Source organism: Tenrec ecaudatus, chromosome 15, assembly GCF_050624435.1.
Source record: "Tenrec ecaudatus isolate mTenEca1 chromosome 15, mTenEca1.hap1, whole genome shotgun sequence".
Classification (NCBI taxonomy): Eukaryota; Metazoa; Chordata; class Mammalia; order Afrosoricida; family Tenrecidae; genus Tenrec; species Tenrec ecaudatus.
In genome coordinates, this window is record NC_134544.1 from 36,169,664 (window position 1) to 36,192,039 (window position 22,376).

The 22,376-nt window shown below is 37.0% G+C and overlaps 1 non-coding gene across 1 annotated transcript; it reads right to left on the reverse strand.

Annotated features, from left to right (window-relative positions):
* Window positions 1–16,298: 16,298 nt before the first annotated feature.
* On the reverse strand, window positions 16,299–16,462 carry LOC142428183 (U1 spliceosomal RNA). Its single transcript, XR_012780154.1, has one exon. It is a non-coding gene; the product is annotated as a U1 spliceosomal RNA (small nuclear RNA).
* Between the last annotated feature and the right edge of the window lie 5,914 nt (window positions 16,463–22,376).

Sequence of the window (22,376 nt, forward strand, 5' to 3'; positions counted from 1 at the left end):
GACGAGGTTCTCTGATCCCAGAAAGATTTACATCTTCAGAAACCCAAAGGGGTCTTTCAAACATGCCTTAAGGAGTCGCTGTTAGTTGAAATTAACTAGGTACCAGTAGTTTAAAGATGGCTAAGATATAAAAGAAAAACAACAACAATGCTGACGAGGATGTGAAAAAAATGGAGCCTTCATCCTCTGCTAATGGAATGCAAACAGTTATAGCTATTGTGCAAAACAGGCTGGTAGTTATTAAAAAAGCAAAGAATAGAACTATTGCATGACTCAGCAATTAAATCCTAGGTAATACTCAACAGACTTGAAAGTAAATCTCAAAAAGAAACATGTGCAACAGTATTATTTTTTACACTATTCACTATATGCAAGGGGCAGGGGCAGAAACAACATAACTTCCATCATCATATGAATGGAAAAATGTGCAGCATAAATTCAGTAGAATAGTATTCAGTCAGTAGAACAAATGTAGTCTTGATGCATCCCACAACATAGATGGATCTTGAAAAGATTATGCCTAGTGAAATAATTAAATCACAGAAAAACAAATCTTGTATATCACTAATTTATATGCTAGAGAAGGAAAAGATATCAATGAATCAAATGTATAGAGACTAAAGTTCATTAATGGCTACAAGGGGTGATTCCTAAAGAAAAAAATGGGAAAATCATAGTTGATAAAAAACGATTTTCCATCTCTGAGGGAGTAATCACTGAAAACCTTATGACTAGCATTGTAAGATATAGTACCAGAACATTGTAAAATATATAAGCAAAAGATACCTCTCAAGCTGAAAAACACTCAAAAAATAAGTGGGTAAAGCTGTCCCCTCAAATAGAGTCACTCTGAATGATATGGCTATGGTCAAACATGAGGCCTTTCCTTGGCTGATGGGGCAGGGCTCATAAAAAAAACAGCTGCAAATAACCATTAGTAATCCAAAATGAAAATGTATGATGTATGAATCTAAGTAATCTCATATGAGATTAAAAATTATATGAGACACATAACAACCATTATTGTGGTCACTAGTGAGCTAAAATGGACTAGAGTTGGCCATGTTGAGTCAGATAATTGCTGTACTATGATTGTGATAACTACCTCATGGGAAATTAATTCACATTCACCAAAAAAGAATATTTTTAAATCATTTTATTGGGGGCTCATACAACTCTTCTCACAATCCACACATACATCAATTGTGTAAAGCACATTTTTTACATTTGTTACCCTTATCATTCTCAAAACATTCACTCTCCACTTACGCCCCTGGCATGAGCTCCTCAATTTTTTCCCTCTCTCCCCCTTCCTCCCTGTCTCACGAACCCTTGATAATTTATAAATTATTATTTTGTCATATCTAACAATTTCCGATAGCTCCATTCACCCACTTTTCTGTTCCCCAGGGAGAAGGTTATATGTAGATCCCTGTAATCGGTTCTGCCATTCTATCCCACTATTCCTACACCCTCCCAGTATTGCCACTCTCATCATTGGTCCTGAAAGGATCAACCACCCTGGATTCCCTGTGTTTCCAGTTCCTATCTGTACCAGTGCACTTCTCTGGTCTACCTGGATTTGTAAGGTAGAATTGGATCATAATAGTGGGGTGGGAGGAAACATTTAGGAACTAGAGGAAAGTTGTATGTTACATCATACCTACATTACACCCTGACGGGATCTTCTCCTCCCTGCAACCTTTATGTAAGGGGATGTCCAGTTGCCTACAGATGGGCTTTGGGTCCCCACTCTGCAGTCCCCATCATTCATAATAATATGACTTTTTGATCCTTGAAGTCTGATAGCTTATCCCTTCAACACCTTGGGGTCACACAGGCTGGTGTGCTTCTACCATGTGGGCTTTGTTGCTTCTGAGCTAGATGACTGCTTGTTTACTTTCAAGCCTTTAAGACCCCAGACAATATATCTTTTGATAGCCAGGCGCCATCAGCTTTCTTAACCACATTTGCATAAGCACCCGCTTTGTCTTCAGCAATTGTGTCAGGAAGGTGAGCATCATAGAATGCCAGTTTAGTAAAACAAAGTATTCCTTCATTGAGGGAGTGCTTGAGTGGTGGCCCCAATGTCCATCTGCTAACTTAATACTAAATCTATCATATAAGCACATAGATATATTTCCACATCCTCATATATAAGTATATTTACAAATGTGCATGCCTGCAATTAGACCTCTATAAATGCCCTTTATCTTCTAGCTCTTTCCTCTATTTCCTTTTACTTTCCTCTTGTCTCAATATAATGTTCAGCCTTCATTATGGTTTCAGTAATTCCTTCCGGTTACATTACCTTTGGTCACACCCTACCAGGGCTACTACACTCTCCTCACCACCGATTTGGATCACTTGTTGTTCCCTAGTCCCTGGGTTGGTTAACACCACTTCCTATTCCTCCACCTCTCTCTCTCCCATGTCCCCCGGGAACTGTCGCTTCCGTTGTTTACTCCTCCAGATCTTGTTCACCCAGCATATCTTATTTAGACAGACCTGTGGAGATAATAACATGCACAAAAACAAGACAGCACAAAGCCAACAATTAAGACAAATCTTGAAGTTCAATACTGTCTGTGAGAGGGTAATACCTAAATGCCTACAAAGAAATCACGCTAGTACAACTATTACCTAAATTGATAAACTAAACACTAAAGAAATTGAAAAAATTACCAATAACTTCAGTTTGGATTTGACCAAAACATCAATCAAAATGCATCAATATCCATTGGCAATTGAAAGGAGATAGTTAGACACACAGAAAAACGATCAATTGTTAGAATATATGACCTTAGCAATATATCTGAAGTTTGGATCTTATAATAGACTTTTGAAAGACCAATCACTTCTTTAATTCAAATTCCTTTTTTTCACAGCATCAGTGATGACTCCATATGTGGACTATACAAAGCTGCAGGAATTAATTGAGTACCCATTGGACAGTTGCAATGAGACACTGGAAGAACTTACACATCTATGCCCTGAAATTTGGAAGACAGTTACTTGGCCAACTGACCTGAAGATGTTTATTTGTACCCATTCAAAAGAAAGGTGACCCAATAGAATGTTCAAATAATTAAACAATATCATTAATATCACATGTAAGTAAAATTTTGCCGATGATTATTCAATAATTGTAGCAGCAATACATTTGACAAGGAACTCCAGTTATCAGAGATTCATAAGAGGACATGGAAAGGGGGTATAATTGCTGCTGTCAGATGGACTTTGTGTGAAAGCAAGAGTACGAGACAGTTGTTTATTTACATTTTATTGACGTTATAAAAACATTCCACAGTGTAGATCATAACAAACTAGTCTGGAAAAGAATGGGAATTCCAGATTTCATTGTGCTCGTGCTAAACTTTTACATGGATCAAGAGGCAGTTGTGTGAACAGAACCAGAGAAAACTTCATGGTCTGAAATCAGGAAAGGTGTATGCGGGCTCGTGTCCTGTTTCCATGCTTATTCAATCAGTATGCTGAGCAAATAGCACAGAATCTGGATTAGATGAAGAAGAATGTGGCCTCAAGATTGGAGGAAGGCTTATTAACAACCTGAGAAATGAGGATGACATAACCTGGCTTGCTGACATTGAGGAGGACTGGGAAGCACTTGATGATGAAGATCAAGGATTGCAGCCTCTGTATGCTTACAACTCAATTTAAAGGGACCAAAATCCTCATCAATGGACCAATTATTAACATTACAATAAAAGGATAAAAAATTGAAGTTGTCAAGAGTTCTGTCTTGTTTAGATCCACCATCAATGCTCATGGAACAGCCCTCAAGAAATCACATGATGCATAGCATTGAGTACATCTGCTGCACCAGACCTATTTATAGTATTGAAAATCATAGATGTTATTTGAGAATTAAGATGAGTCTAAATACAATCCATGGTATTTTTAATCAACTCATAGGCTTCAAGGAACACCAAAGTGATACATTTGAATTGTGGTGCTGGAGAAGTATATTGAAATATGTAAGAAGTATAGCCAGAATGCATTGTACAGGCAAAGTGGTTGGGACTTTGTTTCACGTACTTTAGCCATGTTGTCAGTAGAGATGAGTCAGGGAAGAAGGACTTCATGATGGGTAATGTATTGGGGCAAAAAAAATAGAGAAAGGTCCTTGAGAAGATATAATGTCACAGGGGCTGCAAAAGTGACTTCAAACTTAAGAACAATTCTGGGGGTGTGCAGGACAAAGAAGTGTTCCACTTTTTTTATCAATAGGCTTGCTATGAGACAGAATCTCCTCAAATGCACCTAACAGCAATATACATGTGGACCTCAGCAGATGCCAACTCATAGTGTCCCTATAAGGCAGACTAGAACTTTACCCCTGAGTTTCTTAGACTGCAACACTTTAAAGGTGTAGAAAGTCCAGCCAGACTTTCTCCCGCAGATTGACTGGTGATATTAAACTGCTGAACTTGCGGATTGCAAATGAACACTAACCACTATATCACGGAGGCTCAGAGTATAGTGCCTACAAATTTTAAACCTTAAATCTTATACCTATTGGTTGGCATAATTGAAGATTTGGAAGGGTTTGTTTGTTCTCATAAGTACGTTAAACTTTCTTGTTTCTGTGTTCTTTATATTGCCCATTTTCTCAGGAAATACTTTGTTTCCAAATATTCTGTCTGAATAATCACAAAATCCTAGTCAATGAAAACTAAATCAATGTGTTTGACATTGCCATACTTTGTGTATAGTTAAGAGCAGTAAATTAAATTATCTTATGTTTGTGGTAAGAGAATACGGAATGTGCATAAAGAAATAATGAGGGAATACCAAGCGAAATCATAATGTAAGACCCATCTTCGAATACTCTCACAGAGAATACATAAAACACCTACAAATAAATATTTCAAATGTGAAATACTTTATCTCATTTAATGCTACATACTTTCTATTTTATAAGTTATTCATATTTATGCATAGAAATACAAAAAATTTATTAAGCATATTCATTAAATATATTTATATGCAGGGATCTGAATCATCTCAGTTTGGGCTACCACATCATTTAATAAATGAGTAAACTTATGCTCAAAACGGCAAAGTAATGTGCTCATAGTTATAGCTAATATAGAACATAATCAGTTTAAAAATCATTCTTTGGAACCCTATATCCTATATCCCTATACTTTATGCATATTAACTTTGCTATAATTAAGTCTTTAAACTTACATTCAGAAGAACAAATGAGTACTCAGGGAACTTCATTTTCTCAAATAAGGTACAAATGGTTACACAGAATATATACAGGGATCTCAACAAAATAATTGGGAGGCCCAATATCCATCTGCTACCTTAATACTAAACCTATAAATATATGCACACAGATATAAGCATATTTACATATGTATATACCTGCATCTAGACCTCCACAAATGCCCTTTGCCTCCTAGTTCTTTCCTCTATTTCCTTTTACTTACCTCTGTCCCACTATCATGCTCAGTCTTCTTTTGGGTTTCAGTATTTCCTCTCAGTTACATTGCCCTTGATCAAGCACTACCAGGCCTCTTACATCTGCTTGCCACCAGTTTTGGATTACTTGTTGTTCCCTTGTCCATGAGTTTGTTAACACCACTACCTTTCCCCCACCTCCTCCTATCCCATGTGCCCCCCCACCCCCTGGAACCTTCAGTCTCATTGTTTTCTCCTCCAGATTGTTTATCCAGGTATTAAAGTAGCAGATGGACATTGGGCCTCCACTCAAGTACTCCCTCAATGCAAGAAAACTTTATTGTATTACATTGACATTCAATTCCATGATGCTTACCTTCCCAATACAATCGCTAAAGACAAATGGGTGCATAGGCAAATGTGGTGGAGAAAGCTGATGGTGCCTGACTACCAAGAGATATAACATCTGGGATCTTAAAGGCTTGAAGGTAAACAATCAGTCATCTAGCCAAGAAGCAACAAAGCCCACATACATGGTAGAAGCACACCAGCCTGTGCAATCACGAGGTGTTGTAGGGATAAGGTATCAAGCATCAAGGAATAAAAAAAATCATATCATTGTGAATGAGGGGGAGTGCATATTAGAGACCCAAAGCCCATCTGTGGCTAACTGGATATCCCCTTACAGAGGTCGTAGGGAGGAGATGAGTCAGCCAGGGTGCAGTGTAGCAATGATGAAACACACAGCTTTCTTCTAGTTCTTAAATGCTTCTTCCCCTCCACCATCATGATCCCAATTCTACCTTACCAATCCATCTAGATAAGAACATGTACACTGGTACAGATAGGAACTGGAAACACAGGGAATCCAGGACAGATGAACCCTCAGGACCAGTGGTGGGAGTGGCCATACCCAGAGGATGCAACAAAGGTGGGGAAGAAAGGGGAAACTGATTACAAAGATCTTCATATAACCTCCTCTCTGGGGGATGGACAACAGAAAAGTTGGTGAAGGGAGACATCGAGCAGTGGAAGACATGACAAAATAATAATAATTTATAAATTATCAAGGGTTCATGATGGAGGGGAGAGCAGGAGGGAGGGGAAAAATGAGGATCTAATTTCAAGGGCTCAAGTAAAAAGTGATAGTTTTGAGAATGATGATGGCAACAAATATACAAAATGTGCTTGATACAATGGATGAATGTATGAATTTTGATAAGTGTTGAACAAGTCCCCAATAAGATGATTTAAAAAATATTTATAAAAGAAAAAAATAATTGGGAAATAAACATATTAGAATTTTAATATAAACATTAACTTTTGTGACTCTTCTACTTTTCTCTTCAAGGATATCTCTTACTTGTTTTTCTATAGAGTACTGACAATATATAATTTTAAGACAGTGAGAGCATTTATTTCAGTATGTCTATTTTTGATCTCTCTCCTTAATTCTAGGTATAGATATTCAATGACTGGCTAGTGATATTCAATGTTTTTTTTTTTAAGATATCTCAAGATTAGCAGGTAAAACTTTTGCCATCCTTCCCTCACAACATTCATCTCTTCAATAGAATTCTCTCAGGAAATTCCATCATCATATGAGGGGTCTTCAAAAATGTCTTGGGGGAAAAAAAAACTACTTATTCTTCCTCCTCACTTTTCTGAGAATTCTTTGAAGCCCTCTTTTTTTGTTGAGTTACTTGAGTCAAAATAGTAGGGCATTGTCCCCTTCATTTCCCATACTGCACAGAATATTTGAATCATGTTGACAGTCCATAGAGCACATTTGAAGGTTGTCTAATGTTCCTCTCAGTAGCAATTCACAAGCTGCACTAATCTAATCAGTGATTCCAGGTAATTATCACTACTTCACTCCTTGCTGTTTTTATAGAGTGCATATGCCCATGTGCTTATGCATGAAATGTGTATATGGATCACCTGCATTTTTGGTCATTGTTGCTGTCAGAAAATCAATGCCAACACATCATGCAATTTTGGATGTAAAAGAGATCCAGCAGGTCCATTAAGATACATTATCTTTCTTTCAAACCCTTTTCTTACCAAACCACAATAATATCGGGTTGAGTTACATCATGATCTAATACTAGTTGTCCAAAGAATGAGTGAGGTGAGACCTTGGTGCTCTGCACTGGGGATACAGTAGCATTATTCTCAAACAAGGGAAGAGTGCCAGTTTTACATAGACAGGAGTAGACCACTTCTATATTCTAGAGGGTTCAGAGGAAACTGGGAAATCAACAAGTTTAAGGACATTGACCCTGGTGACTCCATCTCATTCTCCCAGTCCGATAACATACTCTACTTATTTTCTAAAGTGGTGAATTAAACTCTGTTTTCCTTGTAATTTTCCTTAGACTTGATCTTCTAAGTTTCAGTATATTTTCATTGAACCAATATCAAGCTGTTCAGATTTCCATGGTAATATAATAAAATTTGAGAGAGAGAAGTGGGAGACCTCTTCCCTTATTATATATATACAAAACCTTATCATATATATATATATATATATATATAAATTTTCTTTTTTTTTAGTATTACTTAAGCAACTCAGGGTCTCTTTCATTGCCACATAAATTTTAGGAATGTGTTCTGAAGTTCATTTAAGAATTTTGTTGGGATATTGTTATTAGGGTTATTATACCTATATAAATATATATTTTATCCATCAGTAATTTGCCAGTTTCACTAATGTGGCAGCTTATGTGTTGCTATGATGTTGGAAGTTGTGCTATCCCCCCCAACCCCCTCCCAAATACCACAGGATCATCCACCTTAGACAAATTTTACTTAAATTAGCAGACTAAGACAGACTAGGGAGAAGTAAAAGGAAGCTCACTTCTGACGGATTTGTCACTGAAGACATTACAAGTGGTGGCAGAACTATGAATACTATCATGTTAGAAGATACGCACCTCAAGTTTAAAGAACTTAATATGCGACTGAGGAAGAGCTGCCTCCTCAAATAAATCAGCCCAATGGTCTGGATGGAATAAACTATCCAGGTGCTTCACTTGTTGATTGGGTAGTGCTATAAATGGGAAAAAACAGCACCCAACCTCTATTGGAAGGTGCAATGTACATAATGTAAATCTAGGAAAACAGAAAGTCATGAAAGATTATAAAGAATGCATAAATATTGTTATCCTAGATTGCTAATGAGCTATGAGCTGAAATGGGCTGGTATTAATCATTTTGAATCAAACCGTCATTTTTGTTAATGCCAGAAATAACAAACTGAAAAGGAATAACGCCAGAATCATCATCAAGAAGAACATTTCAAGATACATCTTGTAGTACAATGCCAATCAAATTTATACACCAAATACTAAAGCCAGTGATAAAGAAATTGAAGGATTATAGTAACTTCTACAGTCTAAAATGGACCAATCAAGATGTAATGATAACTCCTGGAAATTTTCTATTGGAAAGTTATAAACAAAGAGGAAAGGCAGGTATGTGGAAACTATCGTGTGGTCATAGAAATGATATTGGAGTTGCATAGTAGACTTTTACAAAATGAGTGTCTATTTCATTACAAATACTGTTTTTAGACAACAAATGTAGTGAGGATACATATTAATAGAAATAGGTCTGATTCCTGGAGATGTAATAATTCTAATAGATGTTGGGGAAACTAAATATCATCAATCAAAACAAGGCAGGGGCAGACGGGAGCAGACCATCACCTGCTCAAAATACAAGTTCAGGTTGAATGTGACAAATGTTGAAACAGGTCGTGTAGAACCATCTTAATTTAGACACCATCTCAAAACAGATTTGTCCCATTGAAAACTAATGACTGAAAGCAAGAGGAATTGTGGAATGATATCAAGAATATCATACATGAAAAATGTAAAAGGTAAAGAAAATGACAACAACTAAAGAAAAGAACCACAATGAATATCAGAAGAGACTCTGAAACTTGCTCTTAAATGTAGAGTAAGTAAATCACATGAAAGAAATACAGAGTAGCAAGATCACATGGAAGTAAATATCTGAACAGAGAATCTCCAGGGATAGCTTGAGAAAACAAATTCAGGTGTTACATGAAACATACAGCAACCTAAAGATAGAAAACCTGCAGGGAAGGATGTGCTCAGCACTTCTCAAGATGAAAGATCTAAAGAAAAATTAGGTCTTGAATTGTAATATTGACGGTTTTAATGGAAAATATGTTGAATTATACTCATCGTTTAAAAAGAACATGGGACAAAACAGAGCCATTTTACCATAAATAATTAGTCGAAGTTTAAGCATTTGAAGAGGCGCAATAAACAAATGATCCAACCAATGGCTTTGAAGGAAGGGGTCTCAGCTGACCTGAAGGCATTAAGCCACAAACAAGGCTCCAGAAAGTGATGAAATAGCAACTGAAATGTTTCAATAAACTGAAGAAGCACGGGAAGCACTCATCTTGGGAATGGGATACTAGAGAAACAAATCATAACGATAGATAGTAGCTGTTTGTTTGACTCCTGCCTCCTGGTAGTGTTTCTTCTTTGGCTAGCCAGAAGTCAGATATGTCCATTTAGTTTACTGAGTTGTTTTCTGGAAAGAATATGGGAAGTTAAAGTTTTGATTATTTTGTTTGGGTGTTGCCTTCGGTTTTTCCTATCTGAAATGGCAAAAATGAACGTGATGGATGTATATTTTGAGCTCAGGGGACAAAATCACCCCTTGAATTTCTCAGAGCCTCTTAGAGAAAATGGTTGACAGAATGTCAAAATGGCTGACAGAAAGCTTGGCTCTTGCTTGATGCTGTCAGAGGCCTAATCCCATGTTGTGTATCAATAGAAGAGTTTAGATAAGGTTTAAGATCAGCTTAGTAAGGATTGAACTTGACTGTTTTAAGAATTGAGTTTTAAGAATCTGATTCTACTTTGTTTATACTGATTTATTCTGCTTATTATTTTTGATATACGGATTGATATAAATGATTATTGGGAGGTATGAAAATAGAGAGTTTGCAAACCTTGCCTTCAGGCATTAAAATTTGAATCTTTGAATGGTTTAGAGCATGCCTCCAAAGAGGGATCTGAAAAGATAAGCCTCACAGTGCTTTGGAGTACTCAGGACATTGCATTACAAGAGACTTGCCTTTTGTATTCCAAGAGACTGTTGACAGAATGAAGAAAAAGCAATTGAATCTTGTAGCCAGTGATTTGTGTCAGAAGCTGGAAAAAATCTGGAACCAAGAAGACTGAACATTAAAGACTATCTGTGGGCAGGCCAAAACACTTGCTAGGTGACCACTTGGATCCACTTATTGAGTGGAAGTGGGAGAAATGGACCAATAAAGAGACTGGTTGAGTCTGGCCACTGACACCCATGGACCTGGTTTACAGGGAATAGAGGAGAAGATGAGAGGGGGTTTATTGGTCTGAAGTTCATGGGTTAGCACAAGGGGGGTATGCTCGTTGAGAATTTGTGATAAGCCCATGGTCTAAAGGCAGGCGACCAATGAACACCCTAGTGAGTCTGTGAGGCAGCTCACATTGAGTTGACCAGAACCCAATCAAATGAAGAGATTTTTGAGCCTTTGATCTCATGCATATTTCTGCAGACTTTATGGATGGCCTGTCCTTTTTTTGATTTTGCTTATGAATGTGAACTGCACAAAGTTCCAACTGAGATGAAGATTCTTCACATCAAAGAATGTGATCATCTCCTCAGAAACAACACACTTACTGGGTTGATGTAAGTGAGCAGTATAGAAATTAGATACCTGAAATGGGGAAGATAAAGGCATGAAGTGGTTGGCTCACAAATTTTCATAGGTGGAAGAATATATTCCTATGTTTACAGGATTAAGGTGTAGGTTTTACTTAACTTCAATGGTTAGGCATTGGATATTTTTGTTTTGTTCACTTATAGAATGATATATTTAAATGAGGGTGGCACATATTGAATTGTATGCATTCTAGTTTTATTCTGTTAGGTACAGATATGATTTTATTATTGATTGAAGATTGTGTATGGCTAAAGAGTTGTGTGAAAGTGTCATATTGATGAGGGGTGATCTGTGGCAGTTACAAAATCTCTTGTCACTTTGAGGCTTAATAGTGAAGGGGTAGAGTCTAACCTGTCAAACAGGTAGCAGTTTTATGACTTCATTTGGCATTTGGAAATGCCACAGAGATAAATAGCTCATGGGAGGGGAGACACAGACTCACACCCTGGGAGACATTTCAGCCCACAAGACACATGGAGCCATCCTAGTGCGTTGAACTTGAGGACCCAAATAGAGACCCCTTCCTGCACTGAGATGCTTACACCACCAAAGGATCCACAAGACTTCCTTCCCACTGGCCTGTGATCATCCTACATTCAGTGTCATTTCAAGTGTTTTCTGAGTTTAAAGAGAATCTTATAGATTGCTGTCAGGTATATGGGCTAATATTGGACTTATGGAACTGATGTGAACTGGGCCGGGGCATTTTCTCAATATTTAATTGATCTTATATATGAAGTTCTTTCTGATATACATCTGAGTGTCTTTATAAATTTGTTTCTGTAGTCTACACAAACTAACACACTCACCTATGCCAGAAAATCTGTAAGACAGTTACCTGACCAGTTAACAATAAGAGATTTATAATTGTACCCTTTCCAAAGAAATGTGATCTAACATAGCAAGTGGGTTATTGAACAACATATTAATATCACCTAAAAGTAAAATTTTGCAAGATCTTTCAATAAATATTGTAGCAGTACATGGACAGGTTGCAGCTGAAATGCAAGTCAAATTCAGAAGAAAATGGAGGAGGGATGATAATATTGCTGATATCAGATGAATCTTGACTCAAAACAAAGCTAAACAAAAATACCAGATAGATGTTTACTTCTATTTTATTATGTGAAGACTTTGTGTGAATTATAACAAAACATGGACAGCATTGAGACAAATGGGAATTCTGGATCATTGAATTGAGTTCCTGCAGCACCTGTACATGGATCAAAAGGTTTCCGTTAACCAAACCCCAAACAACAGCAACAAAGTAAAATTGCATGGTTTAAAAGCAAGAAAGGTGTGCATTGGGATTGCATCTTTCACCATATTTATTCAAGCTTTGTGCAGAGAATTAAACTGAGAAGCTGGATTATAAAAATGGGCATTAAGATTAGGAGAAACATATTCATGATCTGAAATATATAGATGCCACAGGTTTGGGTGTGGAAAGTGAGGACATGACTCACTTGCTGATGAAGATCACAGCCTGTGGGCTTCATTATGAATCAAGATTCAGTGTAACGAAAACCCAAATCCTCACAATTATACCAATAGACATCATCATGTGAAATGGAGAAAAGGTTAAAAGTTTCAAGGATTTTGTTTTGCTTGGATTCATAATCAACACTCATGGAATTAGCAGTTAAGAAATCAAACATCATAATTCATTGGTCAAGTCGTTAACACAAGACTTCTTAAAGTGTTAAAGAGCAAACACTCTACTCTTTAAATTAAGGTGCACCTTATCCAAGCCATATTTCCAATGACATCATATATATGTATATGATGTATATGTATATATATGTATCATATATATATGAAAAATGAACAACAGATAAGGAAGAATGCAGAAGGGATAAATTTGAATTATGGTGTTTGTGAAGAATATTTTAAATACCCTGGGCTTCCAGAAGAATAAGCAAATCTGTCTTGGAGAATATACCACCAGAATTCTCCTAAGAAGTAAGTATAAAAAGTCTTCATCTCAAGTACTTTGGACAGGTTATTAGGAGGTACCAGTCTCTGGGAAAAGACATTATGTTTGGTAAAGCAGAGGAGCAGCAAAAAATAGAAAGACCTCAGTGAGATGGATTATAGAGTCACTGTAAATAGGAGCAATTGGGAGGGTGGTTCAGGACCAGGCAGTGTTTCCACCTATTATATATTGCTATGAATCAGAACTGATGCTTGGAATCTAACAACAAATAGCATCTCACAAGATTTGGTGTGAGCATAAAAATAAGGTGTATGGTCACTTTTGTCATTTCACTTGGTATAAATCGAGCCATCTAAGAAACAGTAATGAGGAATCTCATAATAAACTAGAAAGAAAGGGTATCCTTTGCACCCCAAGTTTCCCACGCTTGCAGACAGAGCTCTGATGCCAGAAGACTGGAGAATAATGACAGAGGAACAAAACCAAGAGCCTGAGTGTGATATAGCGATGGAATTCCTTTCCCATGGGGTAATTAAAGCTGTGTGTGCTTTTAATACATATCTGAGCAGGGTATGGGCCAAGGGGACACACAGTGGGTAGGTCAAGGCCAAGAGAGATCTGTGTCTGCTGGCACAACTGAGAAGAAGTGCTGTGTGTGAATGAACTGTATCCTTACCATTTCTGATTGTAAATTACAGCCTGTTAACTTCCTTAATATACCCCATAATCAGGATTATTGTCTATGAGTTCTGTTTGGTCATTTCAATTAATTATTTCTGAAGCCAACAGAGAAATAAAGGACAAGTGAGGTTGTCAGAATAAAATCAAGAAGATTGCAGTTTGTAGGCATGTTTGACTTCTACCTCACAATAATCATTGACAGCTGTGGAGTTACAGTAAAACTGGAGGAGATCAGAGTTCAGACATGGCCCTCCCATACCAATCTCTCATACTCTTAGAGTCCCTGACATGACAATATGCATTAAAATATTTTCTTAAAAAATTTAATGCATTTCTTAAGAACACTAATAACAAAAACAATGATCACTTTAACTCACTTATTATTTTTGAGAGGTTTATTATATGAAGTGGATAACATTATTTTGCCAAATTAGAACATACATTTTATTTTCTAATGCAATGGAACAGTACCTCATACCAAGACTGTCATGTGGGTAAGAGCTATAATGTCCACACACACAAACCACCACACTAGAGATAGAATAAATTTTGCAGGGGAGTCAAATTTAGAAAGCCCGAACACCAGTTGTTTCCTGTTAAAACAGCTTTTGCCTGAGGGTAGACTGCTTGCAGAAAGGCATAGGTCAAGTAAAACTCATTTTAAAATCTTGACCTCTTTCTGTTGGCAAGAACCAAAGGACAGAACTTAGGTTATCCACAGTCCTTAAAAACTAGAAAGGAATCTTTGGAAGAAATGAAACAAAGAAGGCTATAGACAAATCTGTATAAACTCTGGCTAAGTCTGAGCCTGCAACCATACAGAATGAAATTCACTGGAACCTTGAGGCTGACTTAACCAAACCAAACTTTCAGGAGCTATCTACTACAAATGTGTGTAGTTTGATAATTGATTTTTATCTAAAATAAAAACAAAAATGTTCTCACCCATCAGAGGTATATTACAGAATGTAGGGTCTCAACAGTTTAATATAATACAAAGTTCAGGACACAATGTAAAATTATTCAACTACTCAGAATCATTCAAACTATTCAACCTAATTAGATAAAGAACCCAGAACTATGACCCAAAACAAATGGAAAAATAAAATCAACAAAGACAATGTTTTAAACAAAACATGGATTGAAATTACTAAGCAAAAACTGTATAGAAGATATATAATCTGTTACATAGCTATATAAGCAGTTACATAATCTGTCAATTTGCAAATGGGTGGAGTCTAGTGTGTCAATCATATCCTAACCAATGAGGTCTCTCTGTGGGCATGGTCTTCTCATGAGGATTCTAGGAATTCTGCTTTTCTCCCTGGAGGTGGGACACAATCTCTCCTTGGGAGATATTCCTATTGACAAGCCACATGGAGCTATGCTGATGGATCCAGAGCTCTGGAGCTGAGAAGCCAGGTGGGTCCACCCCACCGATGAGCTGCTTCCACAACCATTGGGTCCACAAGACTTTCCACCCACTATCCTGTGATCTTCCTGCATTCAGCATCATTGCCTGTGTTGAGTGAATCTGACACTGAATTTTTTAGACTGGTATTGGGAATATGGGCCAATATCAGACTGATGAAGTTGATGTGGACTGGGCTGGGATGTTATCTTAATGTACACTTGCTCTTTGATATAAAGTTCTGACAAACTCCTATGTGTGTTTCTAGATTTGCTTCCCTAGTCACAACAGACAAATAAAAACAATTTATTTATTTATTTATAAATGCAAAAAGAAAATAATCAATGAAGAAACTTGTCAAGAAAGAATTTTATATTTAATGCAAATATCACTTAAGAAAGAAGATGTTCAGATCATTGATGTTTTTCCTGAGTATTTTTGTCTGTTTTTTTAAAAATTCATTGTTGCAAAGAGAGTATAAAGCTTCTATGATTGCTATATTATGTTTTCCTTTTAATCTGTTAATTTCTGACTAAATATTTTGAAGCACTGTTATCTGGTACATACACACTTACTATTATTACATTTTTCTTATGATTTATACTTTATAACTATAGATTATCCCATTTTATCTCTGACACTCTTCTTTGGCTTGAAGTTTGTTTATTGAATCCCAGAGGAGACTTCTCCCATTAAAACTTATAGTAGCAGAAACCCACAGGGGTTCTAATCTGTTTTATAGGCTCATTATAATTTGGAATCAACTAGATGACAGTAGAGTATATGCCTCACTAGGGTTACTGTTTCCTTTACAGGTCAATCTACTGCTTGACTGCAAATTGCCTCATGAAAGTGCATTCAGTTTCAGACTTGAGGAGTGACACAAGGCCATCACCTTGGGGGTTACTCCAGTCTCCATTCAATGAGCAACTATTTATGTGGTTTCCCAAGTATTCCAGTCTCTTCAATGGGAATACTTAGTATACTCTTACTAAATAAATACTTAAAACAACAAAATGCATGAAAATTGATTGGACACCTAGGTAATTCATTTTAAATTCCACCCCCAGAACCCCCACCCCTAAAGGAGAGCACAAATGCAGTCCCCCACTATCACAAAGTATGCAGCTGAGTTTGCCACATTTGGGGAAATTACAGGGGTCAGCACATCCAGAGTGCAATGGATGAGCCTCACCTTGGGAAAACTACCTTCATAATCATGGCATCTCCCCTACCAGGTAAGTATGATGCATTTTACCTTTGAAGATGAATATAAATGCCTTTGAAAGCTGGCAGTATTAAAAAAGTAATGAATTAATAACCACCCTTGTTAGTTAAGCAACTGTAGAAAGATGTAAAGTTACAAATTTTCCACTTACTGCTTTTATTTTCATTCACTTGTATATATAGATCCTTTGATATAGATAAGTAAAAAATATTGCTACAAAATAATAGGGACCAAAATTAACCAATATTTTTATTTGGTAAATTTATTTAATTAACCAAAAATATAAATATGTGAAGCTGTTATATTTGAATAAACCCTTCACCTAGGACCATATGGTTCTGATGGTAGTCTTGCCATCTCTCTCGAATCCTTCCTTTCCTGACAACTCTGTGCTACTCAATGTACACCATGTCCAAATGGCAGTTTCAGTACACTCAATGGAATAAAATTAAGTACCTTGAAAATGTTCTTGGGGTTTGAGAAACAAAAGAAGTCAGACTGGGCAAGATGTGGGCTGCAGAGTTGATGGGTCAAGTTTCCCAATGAAATTCTCCCAGAATAGTGCATGCTACACTCAAAGAAAGAGCAGACATATTACTGAGTTGGAAAAATATTTGTCGGCACAACTTTCTCACCAATACGGTTTTCAGATTTCTTAAAACTTTTGCTTAATAAGCCTCTGTGATTTGTCTATGTCCTTTAAGAAAATCTGCCAAGAATCCCTCTTTATACTCCCAGCCCCACCCCCAAAAAACATAATAAAACACAACAATCGCCATAAACTGATCACTCTGCCTTGTATCCAGTAGATCACCTCAGAGCCAATATTTTGAATACACCTTTTTAAAAAGGCATCTTGACAAGTCTGAGAGAATGTATCTTCCAAAGCACTGGTCAAAAGAATGTTTAATCATGTTTTCTTTGGAATAAACATGGGTTGGCTTAAACTGAAACCCTACTAGCAATACTTTTAAAATCACACATGTTAGTGTGTGTATACACTAACATATAGACATATGTATTTCACAAATGTATTACTTCGTAGGTATCCATGTCAATGTATACATAGCTATACATTTCTACTACTTGCAACTTTCATCTCCAGAGTTTTCCTGGAGTCTAAGAAACAAAGTATGGATACACAGGTCTCAATTAATTTATCTAAAATGATTCTTTCCATCACTTAGCAGTAGTACTCTATAAACCTCAAAGCATCATTATTCCATATTGCATCATTTCTGTAGATAAATTAAGTTCCTTATTGACCCACTAATATGCCAGGCATAATACTGACTTCCTGGCCTATATTATGGTCTGCCTCCATCTGGTAGTCATTCTCTTCTCCAGGCCTATTCAAATGAAAGCTACTTCTTAAAGCAGAGGTCAAGATCTATCACATCCCTGGTACTCTACTAGTTTTGCTTTCATCGATATTTCTTTAATTTTAAGTCTTACATCAGCTAGACTTTAGAGCATGCAATTTATAGCTATTGCCACCACTCCCTTTACAATTTTTATTGCTTATATTTCACTTTTATTTATATTTTTATTAAATGATCATTTTACTGAGGGATGCTCTTACAGCTTCCATAACAATCCACACATCAATTATATCAAGCATATTTGTACAAATGAGGCCATCATTATTTTCTAAACATTTAATTTCTATTGAGCCCTTGATATCAGCTCCTCATTTTTCCCTCCCTGGCCCCTCCCAGTAACCCTTGATAAATTATAAATGATCATTATTTTCATATCTTAAACCGACTGCTGTCTTGCTTCCTCTATAGTTTCTTTTGTTCATCCTCCTGGGGTGTGGGTGGGGCCGATAGTGTGGTTATGTGTCGATCATTACAATCTGTTCTCTCTTCCTCCCCTTCCCTCCCCACCTTTCCCCTACCCTCCTGGTATCACTACTCCCTTTCCTGTTCCTGGTTTCTGTGTGTTATGAACTCTTATCTCTTATCTGTACCTGTGCACTTGCTCTGGTCTAGCCTGCAGTGGAGGGCTGGAATTGGGTCATGATCTGTAGGAGGTTAGGAAGCCTGAGGAAACCAGAAGAATGTTGTGTGTTTCATAGGTGCTACACTGCTCCCTGGTTGATTCACCCTTTCCAAGATGGTATATTCCAAGATGGAATATACCATTGACTATAGGAGGCTTTAAGGTCTCTGTCCTGACCTCTCCTCATTCTCAACAATATGGAGCTCTTCTTTGTTTGGAGTCTTCTGGTGCCTGTTATCTGATCCCATAGACACCTCATGATTGCACAGACTTATGTGTTTCTTCTATGTGAGCTTCTTGCTTCTCTGCTAGATGGCTGCTTGTTTAACTTAAAACTTTAAGATGCCAGACAAAATGCATTTTGATAGCTGGGCACCATCAGCATTTTTCACCACATTTGTTTACGCACCCATTTTGTCTTCAGCGATGGTGGGGAGAGGGTGAGCATCACAAAGTGCTAGGTTGCTAGAACAAAATGTTCTTGCATTGAAGGAGGGCATTATCAGAGGCCTGAAGTCCATCCACTACCTCAGTGTACTGCTATATAAATATATATACATAGGCCAAGAATCTATATTTTTATGGATCAATTCATTTACAGATGTAAGACACATATACGTATACTTCTATCCATAGCTGTTTCCAAAATCTTTCATGCTTCCTTTTGCCTTCCACTTACCCCACCATCATGCTAGCTCTTCTTCTGCCTGTTATTAATTTTCTCAACTAGATTTCTGTTGTTCAAACCGCCTCCCCGACACACACACACACACACACACACACACACATCATGATCTCTATGCCATCCTCGTTGTTAATTTTTATTCCCTAAGTATCCCTATGTCTAAGGCATTGTTGGCTCACTGCTCCCTTCCCCCACTTCCTTCTGCCCCTAAGTCTCTTCAGAACAACCAGTTCCATTGCTTTCTCCTGGAGCCTACTTCCCATGTCTATCTTATATAAGTAGGCAAACCAACAATAACAGAGAGCAAACAAAATTTGAATACACATAGAAAGGAAAAATTGCTAGTAAACAAACAAACAAACAAACAAACAAACAAAAAGCATACATAATTACCGGTCTATCCTCTGACCTTTATGACTCTATCCACACTGGTCCTGAGGGAATTCCAGGAGCTGCCCCTCCTAGCCTGAAGTTGTTTCAGAAGTTGATCTCTACAAATATCAACATAAATTTCAAAGTCTTATATTTTCTACCTGTTAGATTTTCCTTCTTTGAATATCCAATTTCATTCCTAGTGCCAATGAATTCTGCTTATGTTGTTGCCTATAAGGAAATACTCAGAGGCTCATTGAAGAAAAAAGTAGTAGATGATATTTTTGTACTCTTGCATCCCAGCGTTTGATGTCTACAATTTCTAGAGAAATTACATCTATCTAGCCTTCTCTTATGTTAGTCAAATTCTAAACTATTGATGGCCTATCATATTTCTCATTGCCATTGTGCACTTGGAATATTTTTAGCCTTTATTGAATTTCATAATGTTGATCTTTTATTGAATTTAATAATTTTGCATATTTTTGAATATCAATTCTTTTTCCTTAACAAAATTAAAGTCAAACAAAGAATCAAAGTCTGCATTGCATGCCTTTGATGATGACCTGTAACAAGTAGCATGGTTTTCACAGGGAAGAATACACTCAGCATGTCATTCAATGATGGTACAGTTGGAGCTGCCCAATAAACCTTGGTGAGAATTATGTTTCATGATACCTGAGGTGGCATGCGGTTGGAATTGACTCTACAGCAACACATTTGGTTTGCTTTTTGAGGAGGCATTGCACGTTTCATGTTACTAATACAAGTTGACATTGCTCTCGCTTGCAATTTTCTCTTGCATGAGGTCACAGAAAAGAAAACACATAATTTCTTGCTAGGCATAAGTTCATCATACAAGCATGATATAAGCAGTGAAATGTTTAACTATCTCAGAGGGATTTTTATTTTTCAATATCTGCTCAAGCATACTGTCATAAAGAGAAAGAGGGAGATCACACCGAGAGAAAACTTTTGCTTTCTGAGTCATAACATAAGGCCTCTCCAGCCATGGAAGCTGTCTTTGTAGCCCGATAGATGATGAGTTATACAGCCAGGAGTACCTGTCTTAGAGACAGCTCTGACCTGAACTCCCTGCTGAAGAGGATCTGTAGCTTGCTAGCATCGTCACGGTGCTTGCATTTTTCTGTGTCTTTTCAAATATCAAGATGATTTGTCAGTGTGTTGCCTGGATTGTGTGTCAGAAGGCACCTCATTACTGGTCGGCTTAGAGATGAGAAGGAAGTGAGGGAGGCTGACACGGTTTGCATTAATTACATAGCTATCTGTTGTTCTTGCAGTCATTCAAGCATATAATAACTTAAGTAGCATTTCAGTGAGTTAGAAGCTTCTGTCTCTTGTAATGTTTTAGTGAGAAGACTCCCTATTACAGTACAGTCAATTCTCCTGTGCACAATCTTAACAAAGAGCCATCAGTGGCCACGGAACTTTATTTTCTTCTACCATCTGATGCCTCTATGATATTTTCAGTTGGAAGAAAGAGAAGTCAAGAAAGGAAGTCACTGATGGTGCCTTTGCTTAACAAGTCTAATCATTTTATTTTCAGATATTACATGATTTTTTTCTTTTTCCCCCAAAGAGAAATTCAATTCAACAACATGATAAAGCAGGTATGGCAAAGAGGAACAACCAACCTAATATGGCCTATTAATAAAAGTCTTCAAAAGTAATAAACAATTCTTTCACAGAAGGTATATAGTAGTTTCTCAAAAATTACTAGTTTGCCAACATTTGAATATTGAAAATGTTACTCTTATACTGGCATGCAGGGAACTTAGCAATAATTACTACATAGCATATTATTTCTAATAACAATAAAATCAATGCATTTGGTGAATTTAGAAACAAAATTCTTCACATTTTGAAAATTATCGCTTAGTTTCTTGTATTGAGATGATAGCCTTAAGTCATTATGTGGAGAGATGTACGAGAAGTATAACTTTGAAAATGAGAAGGCTTAAGGAAGGAAGGCTCCACTGAGAGCTACCTGCACATGGCACTGTGTGACATTTGTACTTTACCATTGTACCAGATCATCTCAAAAGGTTTATCAGATAAAAGTTAATAATGATTAAGCAACCTATCTAACCATCTATTCACTATAGCTCTAAAATTGAGCAGCAGTTTCTCTATTATCTATATTTAAAAGACTTATTACACTATTTCCATCACTTGTTTTTATCGGTTTGTCACACTAAGGTAGTTTGCACACTGCTGTGATGCTGGATGCTACGCCACTAGTGTTTCAAACACCAGCAGAGCCACCAGAGGCGAACAGGTTTCAGCAGAGCTTTCACATGATATTGAATAGAATCACACCTCTGTCAGATACAGAAAACTTATGAATTTCAGCAGAAGATTGTCAGGTGTAGTGTTGGAAGATGAGCTCCTCAAGTGGGAAGGCACCTGAAACATGATGGAGGAAGAGCTGCCCTCTCAAAGTCGAGTCAATCATCATGATGTGAGGGGGCATGCTCAGAATGAGAAGAAACAACTAGACCATTTATTATTCATCCTAATTTTGAATGTACAATTATGAATATAGGAAAACTGGAAGTTCTTAAGAATGAAATGAACTGCAGAAAGATAATATCCAGTGAACTGGAATGCACTGGCATCTGCTGGATTGTATCAGACAATTGTATTGTTTTACAGCTTGAGAAAGAGGAAGAGTATCCCATTCACTGTCTCAAAGGACATTTCAAGATCTAATTTAGGTTCAATACACTTGGTAGGGTGATATCTCTAGAAATTGAAGGAAATCCAGTTAATACTATTATTCAAATATATGTATCACTACTAAAGCTACTGGTGAAGAAATTAGATAATTTTACTAAATTCCTCAGTCTG